This window comes from Chrysochloris asiatica, unplaced genomic scaffold (assembly GCF_000296735.1).
Source record: "Chrysochloris asiatica unplaced genomic scaffold, ChrAsi1.0 scaffold00104, whole genome shotgun sequence".
Taxonomy (NCBI): Eukaryota; Metazoa; Chordata; class Mammalia; order Afrosoricida; family Chrysochloridae; genus Chrysochloris; species Chrysochloris asiatica.
In genome coordinates, this window is record NW_006408622.1 from 9,038,555 (window position 1) to 9,062,729 (window position 24,175).

Consider the following 24,175-nt stretch of genomic DNA (forward strand, 5'->3'; position numbering starts at 1 on the left):
CACTGGGCTACCAGCAGCGCCCTGCCCTCTGCCCCAGGTAGTTACTGCCCTGCCCTGCAAACAGAGGGGTCTGTTAGAACTACCAGTCAGTCCATGAGCCTCTATTGCTAAGAGTTTTAAATGCATGTGGAATAAAATCCAAACTCCTGCGTCCCTGCCCCGTCTCTGTCCCCGCCCCTTAGCTCTGACTTGGCTGCACAGACTCCTTGTCTCAGGGCCTTTGCCATGCTGTTCCTTCTGCCTAGAATCCCACCCCCCAGTTCTCACCCTTCTACTTTCCCCTCATGAGCCGTTCCATGTTTGGTCAATGCTGCCAGTTTCCACCCCCACTCCCCACCCCCCAGTTGTAACCTTCAGGACCAGAGGGACTTGATTTTTTGTTTTATTCTTCCCCATCTCCCCGGTGCCCCCTACACGGAACCTTGCACTCAGTCGCTCAATAAATACGTGCTAATTAAATGGACACAAGAAGCCCACTGCCGAACAGTAACTTTCCAAGATCCTGTTCGCCTCATCCCCAGACCCTGGGAAGCTCCTCGAAGACCGGGTGCGGCCGGTGGGAACCTCGCCAGGGCCAGGATCTTTGGGCCGAGCCGCGAGGTGTGCTCCGACGGGTGGTACTGCTCCTCACCCAGGCTGCGACTCAGGCGACAGCGGTGCCAGCCTCCGCGGATCTCCGTCAGCACCTGCAACGGGACAGTGCTCCGAGGCGGCGCCCGGTATGCTGTTCCCCAGGCTGCCACCAGAGGACGCGGGCGAGCCGGCTCTCCTACCTCCATGTTGATGAAGCAGTAGAGGTTACTTGACCAGAATGCCCTGCCAGAGGAGGGCGGAGTTAAATCGGAGGTGGAAGCCGGTATAAATACACCAGACCTCTTCCAGATACCACACTTCCACCCTGGTCCTCTTAACTCATTGCCGCTGTTTCGCCGATTCCGATGACCTCAGTCCTGCACTCACATGCACAACTGGCATGAGAAACTACAGACTTCAGAGGTTGTGCATAATGTGTGCCTTACTTGCATAAAACATGGTACATGTACGGTCTGTCTCTACCACCAGAGAGAGACAGTTGTGCCAGGGACACTGATCCATTTGGTTCTTGGTTGGACCTCCACAGTTAGCTAAGAAGCGTTTAGCACGTTTTGTTAAGTGCCTTCTAGTCAGTTCTGACTCATAATGACCCTAAGTAGGACTTCCAAGGAGCGGCTGGTGGCTTTGAACTGCCGGCCTTGAGATTCAAACTGACCTTGCAGTCCAGTGCTTACACCAGGACTCCTTGGCACACATAGCACATAGTAAATGCTCAATAAATATATGCTGACTGAATGAGCAAACTTGTGAAGTGAGATTAAAATTATCCCCACTTTAGAGGCAAGGAAACTGAGGCCCAGCAAGGTGGAGCAGGGCCTGAACTAGGGGCTGAGGCAAGGGCCGGCCTTGAGGGCCTCCTTCAAATTGTGTGTGTGTTAAAATATGCACAACATAAAATACGCCATTTAAACAATTTTCAAGTGTATGGTCCCAGTGGTACTGTGTCCTTACAACCTTCACCACTCTTTTTTACCAAAATGTTTTCATCACCCCACAGAAATGCTACTTCCTTAAATGTTGCTCTTTAGGTCCCTCCCTGAGTAACACAAACACTTATATGCCTGGCAGTTTGAATCTACCCAGTGGTACTGCGGAAGAAAAGACAGGGCAGCTCTCTTCCATGATGATGGTTACTGTTTTTAGTTGCAATCAAGTTGGTTCCGACTCATGGCAACCCTGTGTGCCCTGAAACCCTATGGAGTGTAGGTCTACTCGTAACACTTGGGGTCACCATTAGGTGGAATCACCTCAATGGTCATTAACAACAACAGTCACCTGCTTGCCTCACCCTAGTCCCGACCTTAAGGGGAAGACATTTCTTTCTACTTGGGAAGAGCGGCTGAGAAGTGACCGAGCCAGGACTATCTAGCCTCGGAATCCTGGATCTGTGTAGAACAGAAGGCAGCTCAGTATTGGGCGCGGAATGAAAGATGAAATCCGGTCTTTATACCGCACTCAGTGCCTGGGCCCAAGGATGATTGTGGGTTAAAGGATTTAATATCCCTGAACCTCCATCCCAGCTTGGCGAAGCGCAGGGTGTCCCGAGGGTCTGTTCCTCCGTCACCGCCACCGGCGCAAACACCACCTTGTGGACGCCCAGCAGGGCCACCAGCGTCAATGTGGAGCGCACCAGCCTGGGTAATAGAGGGCATCTGTGGCCATCATCATAACCCGTGTGACCTTCCGCCCCAGCCCGGACTTGCACCTTAGTCGGTAGTCAGGACAGTGAGCGCATCTGCCGCATTCTCAGTTTAGATACCAGGATGCCAAAATGAGGAAATTACCCCTGTCCTGGGAGGTCCGAGAAGAAGGCGGCCGTACCAAGATGGTCAGGAGGATAGGGGTGCCGTGGTGTCGTTTCTGACTCATAGCGACCCTGTACAGGGTTTCTGAAGCTGTAAATCTTTACGGGAGCAGAAAGCCTCATCTTTCTCCCGCGATCCACCAAATGGCTCTGATATCGTCCCGCCCCCAGCACCTGGGAGACTAGTGGGAAGAGCTGAGACAGCTAAGTCCACTCAGGGACTCGTACAAATTTACTCATCAGGCCACGCCCATCTTCCTTAAGGAAGCATCCCCTTTCTTGTAAGCCCCGCCCATGGCTAGTTCTGCTCCACTCATCCTACCTTCCAATTGTTGTTATGTGCGGTGGAGTCTGTTCCGTTCCGGCTCATAGCGAGCCTGTACAGCGTTTCCGAGGCTGTAAATCTTTACGGGAGCAGAAAGCCTAATCTTTCTCCCGCGGAGCAGCAGAACCATGAGGTTCGCAGCCCGATTCGTAACCATTACGCTACCAATAGTGGCCAACTTTTCCAAGCGCACTAATTCTTTAGACCCCACCCACGTTCCCTCCAGGCCCCAGATCACCATCACGCCCCAACTCCCAAAGCCGTGCCTACTTACCAGGCCCCACAACTAACTCACTGTGTGTTCTCGTACAGGTACCTGACGATCACCCAGGGTACAACGAAAAGCGCTGGGGCCCCAGTGTAGACCCCGCCCCCTTAACCCTGCCGCAGCTGTCAGCGCACACACCGCCACCGCCTGGGCCCAAAACCCACGAAAAGCCCCAGGCGCGGTGGGGAGGGCTAGCCTAAAGAGGGGAAGACACTCCCTAAGGTCAACCAGCAGGGTAGTAGAGGCGGGCTCAGGGCTCACCCCAACCAAAGAGCAGATAGCAATGAAAGTGGTCCCCCTCGGAGCCTCCCAAGGGCACAAGGAGGCTGATACAGGTAAACGGTCTCCACCAGCAGCCACGATTTGGGCCGTGAAGCAAATGACTAGAGCCTAGAAGGGCGGCTGGAGGAGAAGAGGGCAGTCAGGAATTCCAGGGGTCCCCTCTTCCAACATCCTGTTTCTATCAACTGGTCTTTTCCCACTCTACAGCTTCAAGGAATGGAACTTAGGGTTGGTTTCTCTCACTCTGGGGGTTCCTGGGTGGTGCAAATGTTAATGTGAATGTTGCTAAACAAAAGTTTGGAAGTTCGAGTCTATCCAAAAAGTCAGCCGTTGAAAACCCTGTGGAGCACAGTTCTACTCAGACACACAGAGTCATCATGAATGAGAATCAAGTCCATGACTCTTCCACTCTAAACCCCTTAACAATTGTTATCTTCCATCTTGTGTGCATTTTCCCCAATTCCCCCAAATATGATCTCTCCTACCCTAGATCCTTTTATGAATTGAAATCTACTCTACCCTTCAAAAGGTTTCTCATCCCAGCACCCTCTCCTGCCAGCATATGGGCTCTCCTGGTGTGGGGCTGTGGGATAAGCACTGGACTGCTAACCATAAACCGGCAGTTCAAACACACCAGCCACTCCTTGGAAGCCCTACAGGTTTGCTATAAGTGGGAGCCCACTGGAAGGCACTTACCAGCAACAACTCCCCATGACTTGGTAACAATTGTTGTTAAGTGCCGTTGAGCCAGTTCCAATGCTGTATAGGACTTCCAAGGAGTGGCTGGTGGATTTGAACTGCTGACCCTGTGGTCAGCAGTCAGTGCTTATCCTACAGTGCCATATGGCCCCCATTTTGCCATCGGACAGTTTCCTCCATCTCATTACACCACCATTTCAGCATGTATAATCTTTCACACCCTATTGCCTGAGAACAATCAGAACTGCTTAAATCTCCCAACCTGATAGTTTCTCCCACCCTAACCTTTAATCTCTCCACTCTTTCTCCAAGCAGTACTTGGTGTGTGCTGTTGAGCTGGTTCAACTCATAGCAATCCTGTATATGGTTTCCCAGAGCAGCTAGTGGGTTTGAACTATACACAGAAGAATGAAACACTGCCCAGTCTTGCACCATCCTCACAATTGCTGTGGCCATTGTGCCAATCCAACTAGTTGGGGGTCTTCCTCTATTTCTCGGACCCTCCACTTTACTAAATATGATGTTCTTCTCCAGGGACTGGTCCCTCCTGATAATATGATCATATAGTTTTTCCCACCCTGTCCTGACTTACCTGCAGCATGTGGATTCTTAGTGGTGGAAAAGGTCTAAAGATGGTGAAATAATAATGGAGCAGAAATGGATTCAAGTACAGAAGTTGGTGAAGAGCAAGTTAAGTTTAGTGACAAGTGGGAGAATGAGAAATCGTGTTAACTGGCCTTCTGTGTAGGTGTACGGATATTATCCTATCACAGACAGCATTGTGTATAAAGATCAATCTTGAAACCTTCATTTGGATTATGAATGAGACACCATTCCTCCTCAGTTTGTAGTTCCTGGCATAGTAAACCATGTGATTGTCAGATTCAAAGTGGCTATTACCAGCGCATTTCAGCTCACTAATGCCTAGGATAGCGATATTTATGCTTTCCATTTCATTTTTGACAACTTCCAATTTTCCTAGTTTCACACTTCATACATTCCATATGCCGATGAATGGAAGTGTACAGCTGTTTCTCCTTGTTTTGAGCCATGCCCTATCAGCAAATGAAGGTCTCAAAAACATTACTCCATTCACGTAATCATGGCCAACTCTACTTTGAGAAGGCCTCTCTTCCCCAATCATATTTTGAGCACCTTCCAACCGAGGGCTCATTTTCTGGCACACTATATCTGACACTATTCTGGGCTCTTCATCATGTTTCAATGTTCAGTATTTGGTTCTATCTGACAGTGTTCTACTGCTATTCATAAGGTTTTCAGTGACTAATTATTAGGAAGTAGTTCATGTCTCCTTCTTCCTATCTGTCTTAGTCTGGAAGCTCATCTGAAACCTGTCCACCAGGGTGACCCTGCTGATGTTTAAAATACCGGTGGCATCACTTCCAGCAACATCACAGCAACATGCAAGCCACCACAGTACGACGAACTGTCAGATGAGCGGTGGTGTAAGGATTTAGAACAAGGGAAAGAGAATATTTATTAAGGACTTGATGTGGACAGACACTATCATAAACCTGGCACATGTCTTATTTTCTTTAATCCTAATGTACATAATTAATGTTTGAAATGTTTGAATAGTAGATTTTTTACTATTTTCATAAATATGAAATGTTGATTAACAAGCTAGTCGATAAGAGAGGAGTAGGGGATGTAACAAAGATGAGAGTTCTGCGCCGGTAAAGATTTACCACCTCAGAAACTCTATATAACGTTTGCTAGGAGTGGGAATTGACTCAACTGCAGTGGGAGGGGAAGGGAGGGGTATTACGCGATGCAGACACTTTACTGGTGTGCTCAAATTCTCAACAGACTTGCCTTGCACATAGTAGTCTATGGTTACAAAATTTTACCACAGGAGGCACAGGATCTTCAAGAAAAGTAACAATTACCCAACCTTCTATGAAATTTGAGAGGCTTCAAAGAGTTCATGGAAACATGGAATTAAAAGATAATGGAATTGTCCCCTCACCTTTGGTAACCCCCTAGGGCTGGTGTGGCACTGTGGGTTAAAACACTGGATCACAAGGTCAGTATGAGCCACAAGGTCAGCGGTTCAAGTGCACCAGCCACTCCTAGGAAATCCTTTATGGGGTCACTATGGGTTGGAACCTACTCAACAGCACTTAATAACAACAACAACAAAATTCAACTTAGTGATCTGGTCTCATAAAAATGACAGGTTAAGAAACTGGGAAGTTCTACTGTGGTACATGGGTCACTAGGAGTCTGAACTGTGGTACATGGGGCACTAGGAGTCTGAATTGACTTAACAGCATGCTACTCCCCCCCCCCCCATTGATGATCATCCTCCCCAGGATTGTTTAAATATTACTGGACAGCTTTTATCCCCATTTTTACAAGAAACCTCACTTTCAAATTCAATAATTTTATTTACTGATGAGTTTTACTTAAAACCTGATCCTCTACCCCCCATGACCAGGGAGGATATGTTATTATCAAATTCCCTAAAGTCCTCAAAAATGACACCTTTCCAAAATTTACTTCAGTTCAACATACTGACTCGATCGTGCCCACAAGGGCTTACAAATTCTGGGCAGGCTTACATGGACTTAAGGTATGAGTTTGGCAGAGTTCATGATTTTTTTTTTTTTGAGTTCATGATTTTTGCATGTTATGAAAACAGAGGGGGTTTCAAACCTCTCTGGGACACAAATTAAAAATTATCCTTTGGGGAGGAAAAATTGTCCCTTGGATGACAGGCCTCTTAGAAGTCCCTTTGAGCCCCTCTGAGATTGCTGTGATTAAAATTCAGGCCCTCAACCTAAAGGGATTCTTCAGATATCAGCAGTTAAAGGTTATAACCTAAATGATAAAACACCTAAACAGACCACTTCGCAACCACCTCATAATAATATCCTCATTCATGATGAAAACAACCTTATTTGTAACCATGATGAAAGGAAGCGCATAATTGTCATTGTTGTTGTTGTTAGGTGCCATTGAGTCGGTACTGACTTATAGCGACCTTATGCACAGCAGAATGAAACACTGCCCAATCCTGTTCCAACCTCACCACTGTTGCCACGCTTGAGTTCATCGATGCTGCCACTTGGCCAATCCATCTCGTTGGGAGTCTTCCTCTTTTTCTCTGTCCCTCTCTGTCCCTCTGTCCCTCCACCAAACATGATATCCTTCTCCAGTGACTGGTCCCTCCTGACAATATGCCTGAAGTATGAGAGAAAAAATTTGGCCATATTGGCCTCCAAGGGGCACTCTGGCTGCACTTCTTCCAAAACAGATCTACTGGTTCTTTTGGCAGCCCATGGCACCTTCAATACTCTCTCCTCCAACACCATAACTCAAAAGCATCAATTCTTCTATGGTCTTCCTTATTCACTGTCCAGCTTTTGCATGCATATGAGGTTATTGAAAATACTATGACTTGGGTCAAGTGCACCTTAGTCCTCAAGCTGACATCTCTGCTCTTCAACACTTTAAAAAGGTCTTGTGCAGCAGATTTGCCTAATGCATTATGTCATTTGATTTCTTGACTGCTGCTTTCATGAGTGTTGACAGTTGATCCAAGAATTTTGTTGTCCTTGACAAATTCAATCTTTTCTCCGTTGATAAGAATGTTGTTTATTGTTCCAGTGGTGAGGATTTTTGTTTTCTTGACATTGAGATGTAATCCATACTGAAGGCTGTGCTCTTTGATCTTCATCAGTAAATGTTTTAAGTCCTCTTCACTTTCAGCAAGCAACTTTGTATCAAGGTTGTATCATAATTGTCATGGTGCCTATAAAATGCTGCTCCTCAAAATTCAATTCACATAAAATCTCAATTTCACTCTTTAAACACTAGAGGAACTCTTTTGTTGATGTTGTTGTTAAGTGCTATTGAGTCAACCCTGTATAGGGTTTCTGAGGTGTGGCTGGTGAGCTTGAACAGCCGACCTTGTGGTTCAAGCCTACTTTGCAGCCCAGAGCATTAGCCCACAGTGCCATGCGAGGACTCCCACTAGAGGAACTAAAGAGTGGGAATAGGTCAGCTGTAACCGAGATTGTAGTATTGGATTATGGATAGAACACAGTAACAAAACTATCTTGTCCAAGGGCCTACATATTTCTATGGTCTAAAGCTATTTACAATGGAGTCCTGGTTTGGCGCTGTGGGCTAATGCATCAGACTGCAAATTCGTTAGAACTGCAAGGTCGGTAGTTCAAGCTCACCAGCTGTTACTTGGAAACCCTATACAAGGTCGCTATGGGTCAGAATCGACTCAACGGCACTAACAACAACAACAACAAAGCTATTTACACACTTTGGACATATTGTCAGGAGGAACCAGTCACTGGAGAAGGATATCATGGCAGAGAAAAAGAGGAAGACCCCCAACAAGATGGATTGGCACAGTGGCAGCAGCAATGGGCTCAAGCGTGGCAACAATTATGAGATTAGCCCAGGACCGGGCAGTGTTTCGTTCTGTTGTGCATAGGGTCGCTATGAGTTGGTACCGACCCGATGGCACCTAACAACAACAACAACAACATATATACATATATATGTTTCCTTGTTTTGTGTCTCAAGAAAACCCGGCCTAAGACAATGATCTAACTTAAAAAAACTTACCTTACTAAAACTAGCTTCGTGTGGCCAAGTGGTCTAAGGCACTGGATTAAGGCTCAGTCTCTGTGAGGGCATGGGTTCGAATCCCACTGCTGCCAAACCTTATGGAGTCCTGGTGTGGTGCTGTAGCATAATGAACTGGATCACAAAGTCAGTCTGAACTGTACAGTTGGCAGTCCAAACCCACCAGCCACTCCTTGGAAGCACTATACAGGGTTCTACAGCACTTAACAACAACAACAGTCCCCCATCTTGTGCCCCCTTACATTAAGCAGCTCTGGATAACTAAAGTTGGGACAGTTATCCATTTGTAATAATTATTTAGCTGAAATTTGGCTTGAAGAACTCAATCTATCCCTATCCCCATGATTACATGGAAGGAAAATGATTTGTGCTCTTTAGGGGCACACCTTTTAAAGCAGGAATCAGATTATCCCAACGTGAAAGAGCTGTACCTAGTTAACCATCCCTACGCTTGGGCATTCTCCTGTCTAGAATGATAGGACAATGGTTTTAGAATGATAGGACAATGCATTCTTGGACTCCTAGATAGTTCCTTAGATGTTGTTGTTAAGTGCCGTCGAGTCAATTCTGACTCATAGCAACCCTGTATAGGGTTTCCAAGGAGCAGCTGGTGAACTTGAACCACCAAGCTTGCAGTTGAAACAACGTTGCAGTCTGACGCATTAGCATGATAGACTCCATTAGACAGAGTGGAGCCTGGTGTGGTGATGTAGGATAAGCACTGGACCGTGAACCATAAGGTTGGCAGTTCAAACCCACCAGCTGCTCCTTGGAAACCCTGCCCAGGGGTTGCTGAGTCGGAACTGACTTGACAGCACTTAACAAGAACAACAGACCTGGAAAATGCTGTCTGAAACTTATCTGGTGTCATGGAAAAGATAGCTGATGATACATTTCCCCTGACCCTAAATTTGCAAATTCTCTGCCAAAGTTGTATCCAATAATAAAATTCCTTTTAACTCAAGAAGAAAGAATTGTGGTAACGCCAACACCTCATGCTGTATCTTGAGCAACACTTACAGAGAACTATGGTAGTAGATTTGTCAGAAAGCCGGCTGGCTCCACAGATCACCAAGTCAATCCTACGTACAGGTTTGCTAATATTAATGACTGGTATGTGTCATAATTGGGATCGCTAAATATTATCTATGTTTTACCAAGATTGTAATTCAGAAAGCTAACCTAATGCCTTATTGTTGTTGTTAAGTGTCATCGAATAAGTTCTGGATCATAGTGACCCTTTATAGGAGTGGCTGATGGGATGAATTGCCTACCTTGTGGTTAGCAGTCCATTGCTTATACCACAGCACCACCCCAAGACTACGACGAGAATAATGCACGTTTAAAGTATGCATGTTTCAGATGGACTTGAACTCAATCTTTGAGTTAGCTCCCTGAAAGCTGTGTTATTCCTCCAATCTTTTTTTTGCACAGATCTTAACTGAAGGAACCATAGAAGCAAGAGGCTAAAGCTAAGGCACGTTAAACACAATTGATGGTTTCAGGCTACCTTTTCATAACTGTAAGTGTCTGGGGCCTTAAAAAGCTTGTTAAACAAGAATACTTGCAAAATAACCTCATATCTGAAGTTCATGTGGAAGAAAGCACTCTAGCCAATGGTGATCAACAGAAATTCTTGATTACAAGGAGGGCATGTGTAAGGGTTCTAAAACTGAGGTAGCTGGTGATCTGGGCAGCTGCTTCAGGGTTAGACAGACTTCATCTTGGGATTTGTGTCTGACTTCATTTTGCCATCTCTAGCAACAGTTAACCTTCATACAGACTTATTCATTTAGCTGAGGAAATGTTTTTCTCTGTGGTCAAGCTAAGGACACGGGAAAAAAAAAAAAAGATCTGACATCAGCACTTTATCCAAGGTTTTCAGCACTAGCAAGGATCAGAAAGCACTTGCTTAGGAACCTCTTGTTAACAGGACAGTCTCAACAAAGTATAGCTTGTAGTCATCTTGTAACTACCAACTGCATACCTGCCTGTAGTCACATATTTTATTGTACCTAATCCAATGCATTCACAAATCCATCTTTTTTTCTTTTTTCAAAAAAGTTTTTATTGTGGATTGAGTGAAAGTTTACAGGGCAGATCATCAGTTTTACATTCAACAAATCATATACTTTGTGTCATTACAATGATTATAATCCCCTCCACGTGCCATTAGTTAAAGGTATTTCTCGCTATTCATTTTAGCTGTTTTTTTTTTTTTTAAACACTCAGGCATATATAGTAATTTACACCACCAAAGGGCACATTCTGCAAATCTGCCTCCTGGCCACCAGCTCTCAGTCTCTCTCTTTCCATTAGAATCCTCAGTTGCTCCCTCTCTCTATGTCCCCATCTCTGCCTCCATCTCTGGTGTTGCTGCTTCTCTGGATAAGTTCCCGCATTCCGCTTGTGCTCTTCTCCCTTGATGGTCCTAGGGTCCTCTGTTTCTGGACTGTAAGATTAACCACTTCCCTGTTTTTGTTAACAAAACTTCTACCTTTACAATTGTAACAGTCACAATTAATCATGATAACAATTACTATTGAATCGTAAGAATCTTATCCCCATCTCTTTTTACCAGACCCATCTAGACAAGATGAAAACTATTCAGTGGGGACTCTATCTTCCCCCACACACTCTTAAACTAAACTCCCTCTTGAAATCTTGTAAGCCAGTCACTTTGTGCCTTTGTTGTTGTTGTTAAGTGCTGTTGAGTCGGTTCTGACTCATAGCGACCCTGTTTCCAAGGCTGTAAATCTTTACCGGAGCACAAAGCCTCATCTTGCTCTCACAGAACAGCTGGTAGTTTCGAACTGCTGATCTTGAGATTAGCAGCCCGATTCGTAACCACTAAGCTACCAGAGCTCCTTTCGTGTCTTTATAGTTCCCTCATTTTATGTAACCATTGTCTAAGTTGCCAGTACCTATCTACCCTGAATACAGAGAGGATAGTATTGATACTTGGATGTGAAGACTCCTTCCCTCTCTGTTGGTATTTTGAGCCACTGCCTACATGAGTATAAGGAGCTCTGGTAGCATAGTGGTTATGAAGCGGGCTACGAACCGCAAGGTCAGCAGTTCGAAACTACCAGCTGTTGCATGGGAAAAAGGTGAGGCTTTCTGCTCCCATAAAGATTTACAGCCTTGGAAACCCTGTACAGGGTCACTATGAGTCAGTTCCAACTCCACGAAACATAATCACCACCACCACATCCACCTCTGTGAGTATAGGTCAAGTTCATCAAATTGTAGCAATTTACCCTCATTTCCTTTATCAAAAATTGTTTTCTATCTTGCTGTAGTCTAGTTCTGACTATTATTAAGCCATCGAGGCTAGGTCACACAAATCCATCTTAAATCAATCATATTAAAGCCACTGCTTCAGGATGTTCCACCTCCAGCTTCCCCAGTCTCTTGCCTGCCAATCAGAATACTATAATCTAAGTTCCTGATTTAGCCCAATAACAGCTCCTAACTGTCTTCAGTCTTCAGAGTGCTGACTTTTATTTTGTGAGAAGTAGTGTGTCTGTGTTTCAAGCTGCCTTTGTTGCTGTTGTGGTTAGGTGCTGTTGAGTTGGTTTGGAAACACTGCCAGGTCCTGAGCTACCCTCACAGTTGTTATACACTTGAGTCCATTGCTGCTGCCACTGTACCATTCTAACTTCGAGTGTCTTCCTCATTTTTGCTGACCGCCCACTTTACAAAGCATGATGTCCTTCTCCAAGGACTCACCCCTCCTCATAACATGGCTAAAGTTGTTGTTGTTAAGTGCCGTCCAGGCTAAAATATGAGTGATAAAATCTCACCAACACAGATTTGTTTGTTCTTCTGGCAGTCCAAGGTACTTTTAATATTCTGTAGCACCGTAACTCAAATGCATCAATTCTTTTATGGTCTTCCTTATTTATTGTCCAATTTTCATATGCATATGAGACTATTGAAAATACCATGGCTTGGATCAGGCACAGCTTTGTCCTCAAACTGACATCTTTGCTCTTTAACACTTTGAGAAGAGATTTTGTGCAGCAGATTTGTCTTGTGCTAAAGCTACCAGCTGCTCCGCGGGAGAAAGATGAGGCTTTCTACTCCCGTAAGGATTTACACCCTCGGAAACCCTGTACAGGGTCGCTATGGGTCGGAACCGACTCGATGGCACTTAACAACAACAACAACAATGCAGATTCAAGTAACAAATCACCTTATACCCCAATAGCGTGAAGAAACACACACATAGACTGAAATCCGCTGAAGCACACACTTGGTCACTGAGACTCCCAGTGTGCCCAACATCTCTCACGTCCCTCATCCCTGTTCTCCCTCTTACACCTTCCTAGCAACCTCCGGATCCTAACAAGACTGACCGAGGTGACTCAACACTCACGCCGCCTCTGGTCCCAACCGCCGAGATAGCTGGCGTTCGACGCCTGCGCGCTGAGCGCGAGCAGACACTCCCAGAAGTCTCCGGGTGCAGTCGTTGGGGCCAACTGGTTAGAGCGGCTAGGTTTGAGGATTCACTGAACGCGAGTCATTGACTGGGAGTCCCCACATTTTGGTTGGCCGGCAACGGCCGTCCAGGCGTCGGACTACATTTCACAGGCCCAGCACTCAAAGAGCCACGCTTTGTTTTCGTTTATTCTGTTTGGGGGTTCTGGCGTGGGGACAGGGCCGCGTTAGTGGACCGATCTTGGCTCAGCAGCCCGCGGCCCTGGCCGACTCGGTATCGGGTCGGATGCTGGGAGCCGGGTTCTGGCCCCTGAATTGTTCAGGTGAGTGTCCGGAGTGCCCTGGAGGAACCGTGTGGAGGAAAGATCTCTCGGTTTGCGCGTGTGGCCGTGACTAGTATGGTTTTGTAAGTGAAACAGCATTCCTGGTCTCAGTGACTGTGAGGGGCGACAGTGGGCTTTTGTGTGAGCGTTTGTGGTCGTGGGGTTAGTTTTGACTCTGAGAGTGTGCTGCTGTTTGTTATAAGGGTCTTTGTGACTGTAGTAACCCCACCTGACTGCTTGGAGTTGCTTTTGTGCCTGCGATTGTGTTTGTTTGTGAGGTGTGTAACAGTACGGATGAGAATTTTAGGATCGATAGCATCTTGAAGACAGGCCACTTGGCTATGTAAGGGAATCCCAGAAGTTGAAATATTTGTGGGGAGTACTATAGGGCCAGCCACACTTCAGGGCTCTATCTCCAATAGACAGTTTAAAAGCAGAAATAGATTGTAGCCCCAAGACAGCTGGGGCTTCTTTCTTGTAGGTACAGAAGGCACAGGACTATTTCTTTTGATAAAGGTAAAGGAAGAAGATACGTTCTAATTTAGTGTACAGTCGTCCCTGCCTATCTTCAAGGGTTCCAGGACCTCTATGGATACCAAAATCCATGGATGCTCAAGTCCCTTCTATAAATAAAACGGCAAACATATTTGCATATAATTTACACACATCCTTGCATAGATTACTTGTAATACCTAAAAGAATGTAAAACCAAGCCCACTGTACCCTGGTTGATTCCAACTCACAGCAAACCTATAGGGCAGTAGAGAACTGCCCCTAGGATTTCCAGACATCACAGAAACTGGTGGATTTGAACTGCCGACCTTTCTGTTAGCAACACACTTTCCACTGTGGCATCAGGGTTCACTAATACAATGTAAATGTATGTAGATAACATGTATGTACATAGGCTTCCTCTTAGCTTTTGAGGGATTGCTTTGACCCCTGAATTGCTCCCCTCACCCCAATATTTTTAATCCATAGATGCAGGACCCATCGATACTGATATACCAAGAAAAGCCTAGTAGTAGCCTATGATTTTCTTTTTCTGAGAGCGTCCTGAGGAAGAAAGAAGGACTGTTGCACATTCCAAAGCACTAAGGTGAGTGAGTAGATATTCCTTTAAATGCCTTTACTTTTCATAGGAATCTCTATTGTGCTTTAAAGTTTTCCCACCGAAGCTTTCTTAAATGATGCAGAGACAAGGCATTTTTCTCTTCTTTTTTTTTTTGTAGACCAGGAGCAAGAAAAACATGCAGTTAATTGTGACAGAGTCTTTGAAATAGTAGTTGAGAAAGAACGGATATGAAATTCATGATTTAGAAAGGAGAGTTGTATATGAAATGACAACACTCTGTTTTGTTAACTTTTTATTGAAATTTCAAGTGTAAATAAAAGTATTGTGAACTTTCACATACCTAGCTTCAAAAGATATTATTTGTCTACCGTGTTTCACTTTTTCCATCTTCAGTTCAAAATCCTTTCTAATTTGCCTTTCCCCCCTCTCCCCAAGACTGGCATTAATTAAATGAGTGTTATTTGGGGACTCTTCCAAAGATCTTTTTGTTTTTGTTTTGAAATTTCGTTTATTCAGAGAACACACCTATCTGACTTGGATTCTTTTATGTGTACCATATTGAGATTTGTTTGATGTTCCAGAATGCAGTCTCTTAATAAATTACTTGTGTATTTGAAAACAGTGTGTATTTTGCTGTTGTTGGGTAGACATGAAGTAAGTCAAGTAGGTTGATGTTGGGTGCTGTTGAGTGGGTTCTGAGTCGCAGTGACTCTGTGTAGGGTTTCCAAGGCTGTAAATCTTTATGGGAGCAGACTGCCTGTCTTTCTCCTGTGGAGTGGCGAGTTGTTTCAGACTGCCAACCTTGTAGTTAACAGCCCAACGCATAACCCACTGCATCACCATGGCTCCTTAGTGGGTTCATAGTCTTGTTTAAAACTGTACCCTTACTGATTTTCTGTAATCGATTATTAAGAGAGGGTATTGAAATCTGTAGTTATAATTTTGTGTTTGTCTATTTCTCCTTGCAGTTTCTCTTACATTCTGCTTTGTGTATTTTGATGGTCTGTTATTAGGTACATATATGTGTTAGCTTATGTGTCCTGTGGCACTGTAGGATAAGCACTGAGTCGGTAACCACAAAGTCGGTAGTTCAAACATGCCAGCCGCTTTTTGGAAATCCTATACAAGGTCGGCGGTTCGAAACTACCAGCCGCTCCGCGGGAGAAAGATGAGGCTTTCTACTCCCGTAAAGATTACCCCCTCGGAAACCCTGTACAGGGTCGCTATGGGTCGGACCCGACTCGATGGCATTTAACAACAACAACAACAACAAATACAAGGTCGCTATGAGCTGCAGTTAACAACAACAACAGCAAAGTGATGAACTAACACTTTTATTATTATGAAATAATCTTTATATTCCTGTTATATACTTGCCTCTGAATATCACCTTTACTTGATATTTTACACACCACGTCAGTTTTCTTTTTATTAATGTTAGCATGATGTATCTTTTTCTGTCCTTTTATTTTGAACCTATTTGTGTTCTGGTATTTAAATTGCAGCATATAGTTGAATCTTGCATTTTTTTCCAATTTGACAATCTATTTGAATTGAGTATTTAGACCATTTCGTGGGTTATTAATATGATCTACTTCAAATCCATCATCCTGCAGTTTCATTATTGTTACTGGGTGCTGTCAAGTCATTTCTGACTCATAGCAACCTGATGTATAACAGAACAAAACTCTGTCCAGTCCTCCTCCAGCCTCACGATTTAAATTAAAAAGTATTGCTACTAGGGTCCCAGTTCATACATTGTTGTTGTTGTTATGTGCCGTGGAGTCGGTTCTGACTCATAGCGACCCTGTACAGGGCTTCCGAGCTTATAACTCTTTACGGGAGCAGAATGCCTCATCTTTCTCCCGGAGGAACAGCTGGTAGTTTCAAACTGCTGACCCTGAGGTTAGCAGCCCGATTCGTAACCATTATGCTACCAGAGCTCCTCAGTTCATACATATATATACAAATTTATTTCAGATAAAACATGTTTAAACATATCTTGTAATCAGTGAATATCTGCAGACAAGTTCGCTCAGTAATACACTTGTCTTAGTCTCATTAGGGTACGTTCAAAAAAAGGGCCAATCAAAAAAACAACCACCAATCAACCAGTGGCTTCTAAGGGGATCTAATGGACCAGTTCAATTTAAGGTAAAGAGGTCAGCTTAGAATGTTAATGGTGAGTGTTTTTTGGAATACCAAAGGGTTAATTTTTGTAGATTTTCTTAAGGGACACAGGACAACCATGTGGGCTTATTAGGAAGAAGTTTTAAGAACACTGAAAACTGCACTCACTGGTGAAAAAAGAACAGGAAAGTAACACTTGGGAATTTTTTCCCCATCACAACAACGCACCTGCTTATTCTTGGAGAGTAACAAGGGGTGTCGTAGGAGAGTTTCATTGGGAAACTACTCGATCCACCTTACACTCCTAATCTTACTCCTTCAGACTAATATTTGTTCCCCAAACGCAAGGAACATTAAAAAGAAACATGATTTGAGTGCCTTGAGGATGCCAAAACTGCTGGTATAAATTGAAGAGTGCAAAATGCTTTGGGGAAGTGTTGTTGTTGTTGTTGTTAAGGGCCATCGAGTAGGGTTCCGACCCATAGCAACCCTCCAAGGAACAGCTGGTGAACTTGAACCGCAAGCCTCCCGGTTCAAAGTGAATTTTGCAGTCTAGCGCATTAACCCACAGCGCCACACCAGGACTCTGGTTTCAGAAGTTTATAGACCAAGATAGAGGAAATGTTAAGAAACAATAGCTTCACCTTTCGGTATTTTTGCTTAATAAAGGTTTTTAGAATTTTATAGAAATTCTTTTTGATTTGCTTTACTATTTCTAGTTTTTATTTTTCTTTTCTTTTTAAACTATATTGAATTAGGTGAAGTTTCACAGAGCAGGTCATCAGCTTTACATTCAACAGTTCAGACACATTTTGTTTTATCTCATTCATTGCAATCCCCTGAACGTAAGTTCCTCTCTTCCTGTTTCCATTCCTCTTTTCCGAATCCTTCTGAACTAAACAAGTGAGTCTGAGCCCACTTGATGGCTGGCACACAGCAGCAGCATCGGGTTACTGTGAGTCAGAATCAAGTCAGTGGCAGTAGTTTTTGGCTTTTTGATTTTGGTAATGGCTGATGGTTGTGAGGAGTCCTGGTGTGGCGCTATGGGGTAAGCACTGAAGCACTGGACCGCCAAGTCTATATGTAACACAAACTCACCAGCCACTCCTCAGAAACCCTATACAGCATCATTATGAGTCGAAACCAACTCAACAGCATTTGCAACAACAACAGCAGGGATTGTGAATGTCTTTTCATCTATTTGTTGGTTTCATGATGTCTTTGGTGAAGGTTCTGTTTGTGTCCTTTGCCCATTTTATTACTGGATTCTTTATCTTTTTGCTGCTGAATTGTTAAAGTTTTTAAAATAAATTTTAGAGTTTAGACCCTAATTGATGTGTTGTTCCTGAGGATCTTTATCCCAGCCAGTGTGTATGTAGGTTGGCTTTTCACTCTTTTGGTAAAGCCTTCTTCTTTTGTTTTGTTTTTTAACTTTCAGCAGGCTTTAGTTTTATTGTTAGAGAAAGTCTACACAGTTGTGACTTGATTTACATATGGCATAGAGTGTCATTTGGAGGACATATGCCATTTTATTTCTTTGCTATTTATTTTTACTTTTTATTGTGAATTGAGTGGAGGTTTACAGACAAGGTCATCAGCTTTACTAATCCTACACTTGGTTTCAGCTCAATGATTGCAATCCGCTCCATGCAACAACAGTTATCCTGCTTCCTCCCTGTGGTTTCCGTTGGCATTCCACTCACCTTCCCATCCCTTTACTGTTAGGTGCATATATACAGGCAGCCCCCAGGTTACAAACGAGATCTGTTCCAAAATGAATCTGTAAGTCAAATTTGTAGGTAAGTCAGAACAGATGCATACTGTTCTTGTTTAGCCTTATTTGTTGTTGTTAAGTACTGTGGAGTCGGTTCTGACTCATAGTGACCCTGCACAGGATTTCTGAGGTTATAAATCTTTATGGGAGCAGAAAGCCTCATCTTTCTCCCACGGAACAGCTGGTAGTTTCGAACTGCCGACCTTGAGGTTAGAAGCCCGATTCGTAACCACTACGCTACCAGAGCTCCTTAGCCTTACTTTAGTGTAAGAAAGTTTTCAAAGCTTTTTCAGTGATTTAAAAGCTGTCCATGCAGAAAATGAAGATGATTTTGATAAAAAATTAGCTGAGATTAAGGTTTGGTTCCATTGTATCAATTTGAGGATGAATTGATATAACATAATATCATTAATGAGAAAGTTTGAATTGTTTATAAGTCAGACATTTGTATCTCAGGGATTTATTTATAATTGTTATGTCTTCTTGCTGGATTGGTGCTTTTCTTCTTCGGTAATATCCAGCGTTAGCTCTTGTAATAGGTTTTGCTCTAACATCCATGTTAACTGATGCTTGTACGACCACCTCTTTTCTCTCCTAATTGCTAGTTGAATAGAAAGACGGAGCCCTGGTGGTGCCATGGGTTAAGTGCCAGACTCTAACTGCAAGGTTGGTGCTTTGAACCCATTAGCCCCTCCACAGGAGAAGTAGGAGGCAGTTTGCTTCTGTAAAGATTTTTTGTTGTTAGTTGCCACTGAGTTAGTTCTGACTCATAATGACCCCAAGTACAACAGAGGGAAACATTGTCTGGTACTGCCTCGGCCTCACAGATGTTATGTTTGAGCCCATTGGTGCAGTCACAATATCAGTCCGTCTTGTTGGGGGTCTTCCTCTTTTTCATTGACTCTCTACTATACCAAGCATTATATCCTTTCCCAGGGAATACTCCCTCCTGAGAACATGCATATACAAAATACATGAGATGAGGCCTCACCATCCTCCTAAGGAGCATTCTGGCGGTACTTTTTCCAAGACAGATTTACTATGTTATTATGGTAGTCCATGGTACACTCAATATTCTTTGCCAACACATAATTCAAATGCATCACTTATCCTCTGCTTTTCTTATTCATTCTCCAGTTTTCATATATATATATGAGATGATTGAAAATACCATGCTAAGTGATATGGATACTGATGTCCGGTAGATCTTGGCTGAAAGCAGAGAGTTGTTGTTATGTGCCGTGGAGTCGATTCCAACTCATAGCGACCCTGTACAGGGTTTCCGAGGCTATAAATCTTTATGGGAGCAGAAAGCCTCATTTTTCTCCCGTGGAACAGCTGGTAGTTTCGAACTGCTGACCTTGCGGTTCACAGCCCAATTCGTAACCACTACGCTACCAGAACAGAGAGTACCAGAAAGATATTCAACTTTGCAGACCCTAAGTTCTGCTTTACGTGTATGAGAGCGTCTGTCCCCCATAGTGTGTGGGCAGTGGCTGGCTGTTTCCTCACACGCAACCATCTCATTCACCAGTCCTGCGTACTCATGGGAAGGCAGAGAAGACCCACCCAAATGACCTGCAGGGAGGTCTTTTCCATGGGTTTCAGAGGCCTGTGCTGTGGGGAGTCTGGGAGACAGGTAAAGTACTGACTATGGGGGCAGACATTGTTATAGGGCAAGTCCCAGAAACCTGGCAGCTTTCCATGACTGAGTTGGAGAGGGTCTGTACATACATTTATAATACCCCTAAGAAGGTCCTGGTATGGTGCTGTGGGTTAATGCACCACACTGCAAAGCCATTTGAACTGCAAGGTCGGCAGTTCAAGTTCACCAGCTGCTCCTCGGAAACCCTATACAGGGTCGCTATGGGTCGGAACCTTCTTGACAGCACTTCACAACAAAACAGGAAGGGCTACGTTGCTGTCTTCAGCATTCTCTCAGTAGATTGTTGGCTGTGAGTCTAGTCTCTACTCAAGGTGCCTACTACCTAGTATTCAACAGAATCAATCAATAGCCCTCAGTACCAACCAGAAACAGGGGCAGACAGACTCGAACTGGCCACAAGGGAGGTTTGTCCTGTTGGTTTGGGGGGCCTGAGTTATGGAGTATGCAGGGAGGCAGGTAGAGTGCTGACTAGGGTAGTAGATTCTCCTGTAGGAGTTGGCAGGAGACTTGTATCTAGATGAGGAAATTCTCAATGGATTTTAGAGCAGAAGCTTGGAGTCTGGTCTCTCAGTACAGACAGGGTAGTAAAGCAGGCTCTTTTGCTGGGGTTGCTTCCCCAGTGGACAATAGCCAGGGCTCACATGTCTTGGGGGAGAGCAGGAACTGGGAGAAGCGATTTTCCCATGCTATGCAAATCATTGTTGATGCATTGATTGTTGCATGTGGACTTTCCCCTGGTACTATCTATCCTTTGCTTATCTATTTAAAGTCACTCAAGACCAAACACTGTTTCTTTGTGGTATTTTTTTTTGCATTTGTGGGGAGGATCAGAATGATGCTCTGTTTTTTGCTTCCGTCTTCTCAGAATCCTGAGATACTGCTTGTGATATTTGATTTTCCAGTATCAAATGCTTACAGCAGTCTTCATTTGTAGATGATGTATTTCCACTGATTCTACACACACAGAACAGGATCAGCAATATTTAATTGAATATGGATTGTCATTTTGTAAATTTAAATGATTTCATTATAATAAGTTGTAAGCGTTTAAATATTTATGCCTTCTGTGATGCCTGAGATGGAGGCAGAGACGATGATGTGGAGAGATGGAGCAGCTGGGGACTTTAGACACAGAGAGGGAGAGGGGCTGTGTGCTGACGACTGGGGGGACAGGCTTGTAGTGTATAACCTTTGGTTGGTTGATGATGCATGGAGGGGATTGTAACCATGGCAATGAAACGATATACAATAGGATGAATGTAAAACTAATGTTCTCCCATGTAAACTATTACATAATTCACAATAAAACATTAAAAAATAAAATATTTATGCCTTCTAAAAGAGTCCTGGTGGCACTGTGGGTTAAGCATTGGGCTGCTAATGGTAAGGTCAGTGATTCAAACCCACTAGCATGCTCCCGTAAATAGTGTTGCTATTTATCGGGATTGACTTGATGGCAGTGGATGGGTTAAAGTAGCTTTGTATGATGATTAACTATATTGAAATATAACAGTTGCTTATTATCTAAGTTTACTTCCATCATAATATGTATAGATATGTGATCAATAAGTTTCCCTTAAAAAATGATGGGGTTTTTTTTGGGTTTGATTTTGGAGTAAGGACTACCATCTATGTAGATTTTATATTCTCTCTAATCCCCCTCTGATCACTAAGGTATATATTTTGGGGTTAGAGGTTAGAGCAAGAGACAGGAAGAGGGCAGCAACGAAGGCAATTCTAATGTAACCATTTGGAACCTTGCAAAAAGCCTGCTCTCAAATGTCTTGTTTCCTCCTGCCCAGTGCTACCTTCTCTAAGATAGGGACCCAGAAGAGGACTGAGGAGTTCCTGCAGCTTTGAAAATCATGGCTCAGGTGAATTGGTATTTCCTCATGCCTTCTTCAAGTAGTCACTTGTTCCACAGTGTGTGTGTTTGCATTTAATATTCCTGAAACTAACTCCCTAACTGTCCCCTTCTCAGGAATGTGTTCCCCAATTTGTTGCATTACAACCCAACCCCTCTTAACTCTCGTGGTGGTGTTTTCCCTAAGTCCATCTCTGTTAGCTAAGCTACAGTCACAGAATTATTAAACAGTCCACTCAACGTTTTTGACTAGGACTAATAGAAAAAAGCAAACTCTGATTTAATAAGCTGGAGAGGATGTTAAATGGAACCACACCTAAGAAAACTTTGAATATACCTTTAGATCCCAGTTTCCTGATTAGACAAGATAGGTCTTGACTAGGATCAGTCTTAATAGATGGCAAGAGCTCGCTAATGCTATGTTGTTCATTGCCATCGAGTTGGTTTTGACCCATTGTGACCCTGTTCTAGGGTTTCCGAAGAGCAGCTGGTGAGTTTGAACAGCCGATCTTGTGGTTCAAACTGACTTTGAAGTCCAGAGCATTAACCCACAGCACCACCTCAGGAATCCCGCTAATTCTTTGTGTGATTTTTAAGATGGGGAACACATGAACACGATTAGGGGCTGAGGACAGACAGAGATATCAGGAATCTCCCCCAGGGACCCATAGTTGATGAATACTGACAATATGGATCGTTTTATAGCTGAACTTTATGTGCTGATCTAGAATGTGTAATTGGCATCAGTGATATTTCCTACCCTTTCATTACTTCTTCTTGTTAAGTGCCATCAAGTTAGTTCTGACTCGTAGCAACCTTGTATAGGGTTTCTGGGGAGTGGCTGGTGGGTTTGAACTGCTGACCTTGTGGTTAAGCAGTCCAGTGCTTATCCTACAGTTTTATTGCTTAGAACAAGGAAAAAGTACGTTTAGGAATGATGAATAGTAACAAAGTAGGCTCGTCATTCACATGCGTAAGCCCTTAAGAACGATAAACTAAGCAATACTTAAATATTTTTACATAACCTAAAATATCCATATCTGAGCAATTATTAAGTCAGACACATTCATTATATGGAGCTAGTCTATAGCCAATACAAATATTTACTTAATCATTTGTTATAAGGAAAATACTTTCAATGTAATAGTCTGATATCATGAGCCTCAGGCTTCAGTAGTCTTTCATTTTATACGAATCTTATTTTATAAAATTTTATAGAAGGATTTCCCCAATTACTTTGCTTAGACCTTAAATCAAGAAGAAGAGAGGACCTCACATTTATTGAGACTATCTATATAAGGCACAGGGTGCTAATGTATGCCGTCTCTTTCACAACATCACGTTTACTTTATTAATTCCAAGGCTTTGTGCCTAATGAGATGTTACACACGAGGCAACATCTGCAACAACAAGGAAGAAGCATGAGCATGTGGTGTTGGGACTTTATTGTCATCCATTCAGAGCTTTCCAGCCCGCTTGCTTTGCTACCTCCTTTGTGTGATGCTCCCTAGCAAATCCCCTTCAACAGAAAAACTCTGTCCTGTGTTTCCACATTGGAAATGATATATTTGTTGTTTCAGAGATCAGTGATATTCAAGGATGTTGCTATTAACTTCTCTCAGGAAGAATGGGAATGCCTGGACTCTGCTCAAAGGGATTTGTATAGAGAGGTCATGTTGGAGAACTAGAGCAACTTGGTGTCGCTAGGTAAGGGCATCTTACCCTGCTGTTTCAGAATCTACTTTTGGAATAGCTGTGTTCTCTTATTGCAAGGTGGCTTTTTAAAGTAATTAATTGAATGTTTTATTCTCAAAGGGAATGGTTTGTCATTGCTGCAGGTGGGCATAGGGAGTGTCGTAGAGGACCTTTCTTTATCTTCATCTTTCAAAAAGCCTCAACACTGCTTAATAATTGCGTGTTTTAATATTTACTAATCAAGGAGCCCTGGTGTGGTGCTGTGGGTTAATGTGCCAGACTGCAAAGCTGTTTGAACTGCAAGGTTGGCAGTTCAAGCTCCCCAGTCGCTCTTCAGAAACCCTGTATAGGGTCGCTATGGGCTGGATCTGACTCGAAGGCACTTAACAACAACAATCAAGGAGCTAAATTTGAATTATGAAACACTTACAATATCATCAGAAAATAAGACTTTCTATTGTTTCTGCTTTAAGCTGCTTGTTGTTGTTGTTAGATGCTGTTGAGTCTGTTATGACTTATAGTGACCTGTGTACAATAGAACAACACGATGCCTGGTCCTGTACCCACCTCACAATCATTGGTATGTTTGAGAGAACTCCTC

At 43.6% G+C, this 24,175-nt stretch overlaps 1 pseudogene; it reads left to right on the plus strand.

Moving 5' to 3' along the window:
• Positions 1-2,365: 2,365 nt before the first annotated feature.
• The window catches only part of LOC102817668, a 27,566-nt pseudogene continuing 5,756 nt past the window's right edge, over positions 2,366-24,175 (plus strand).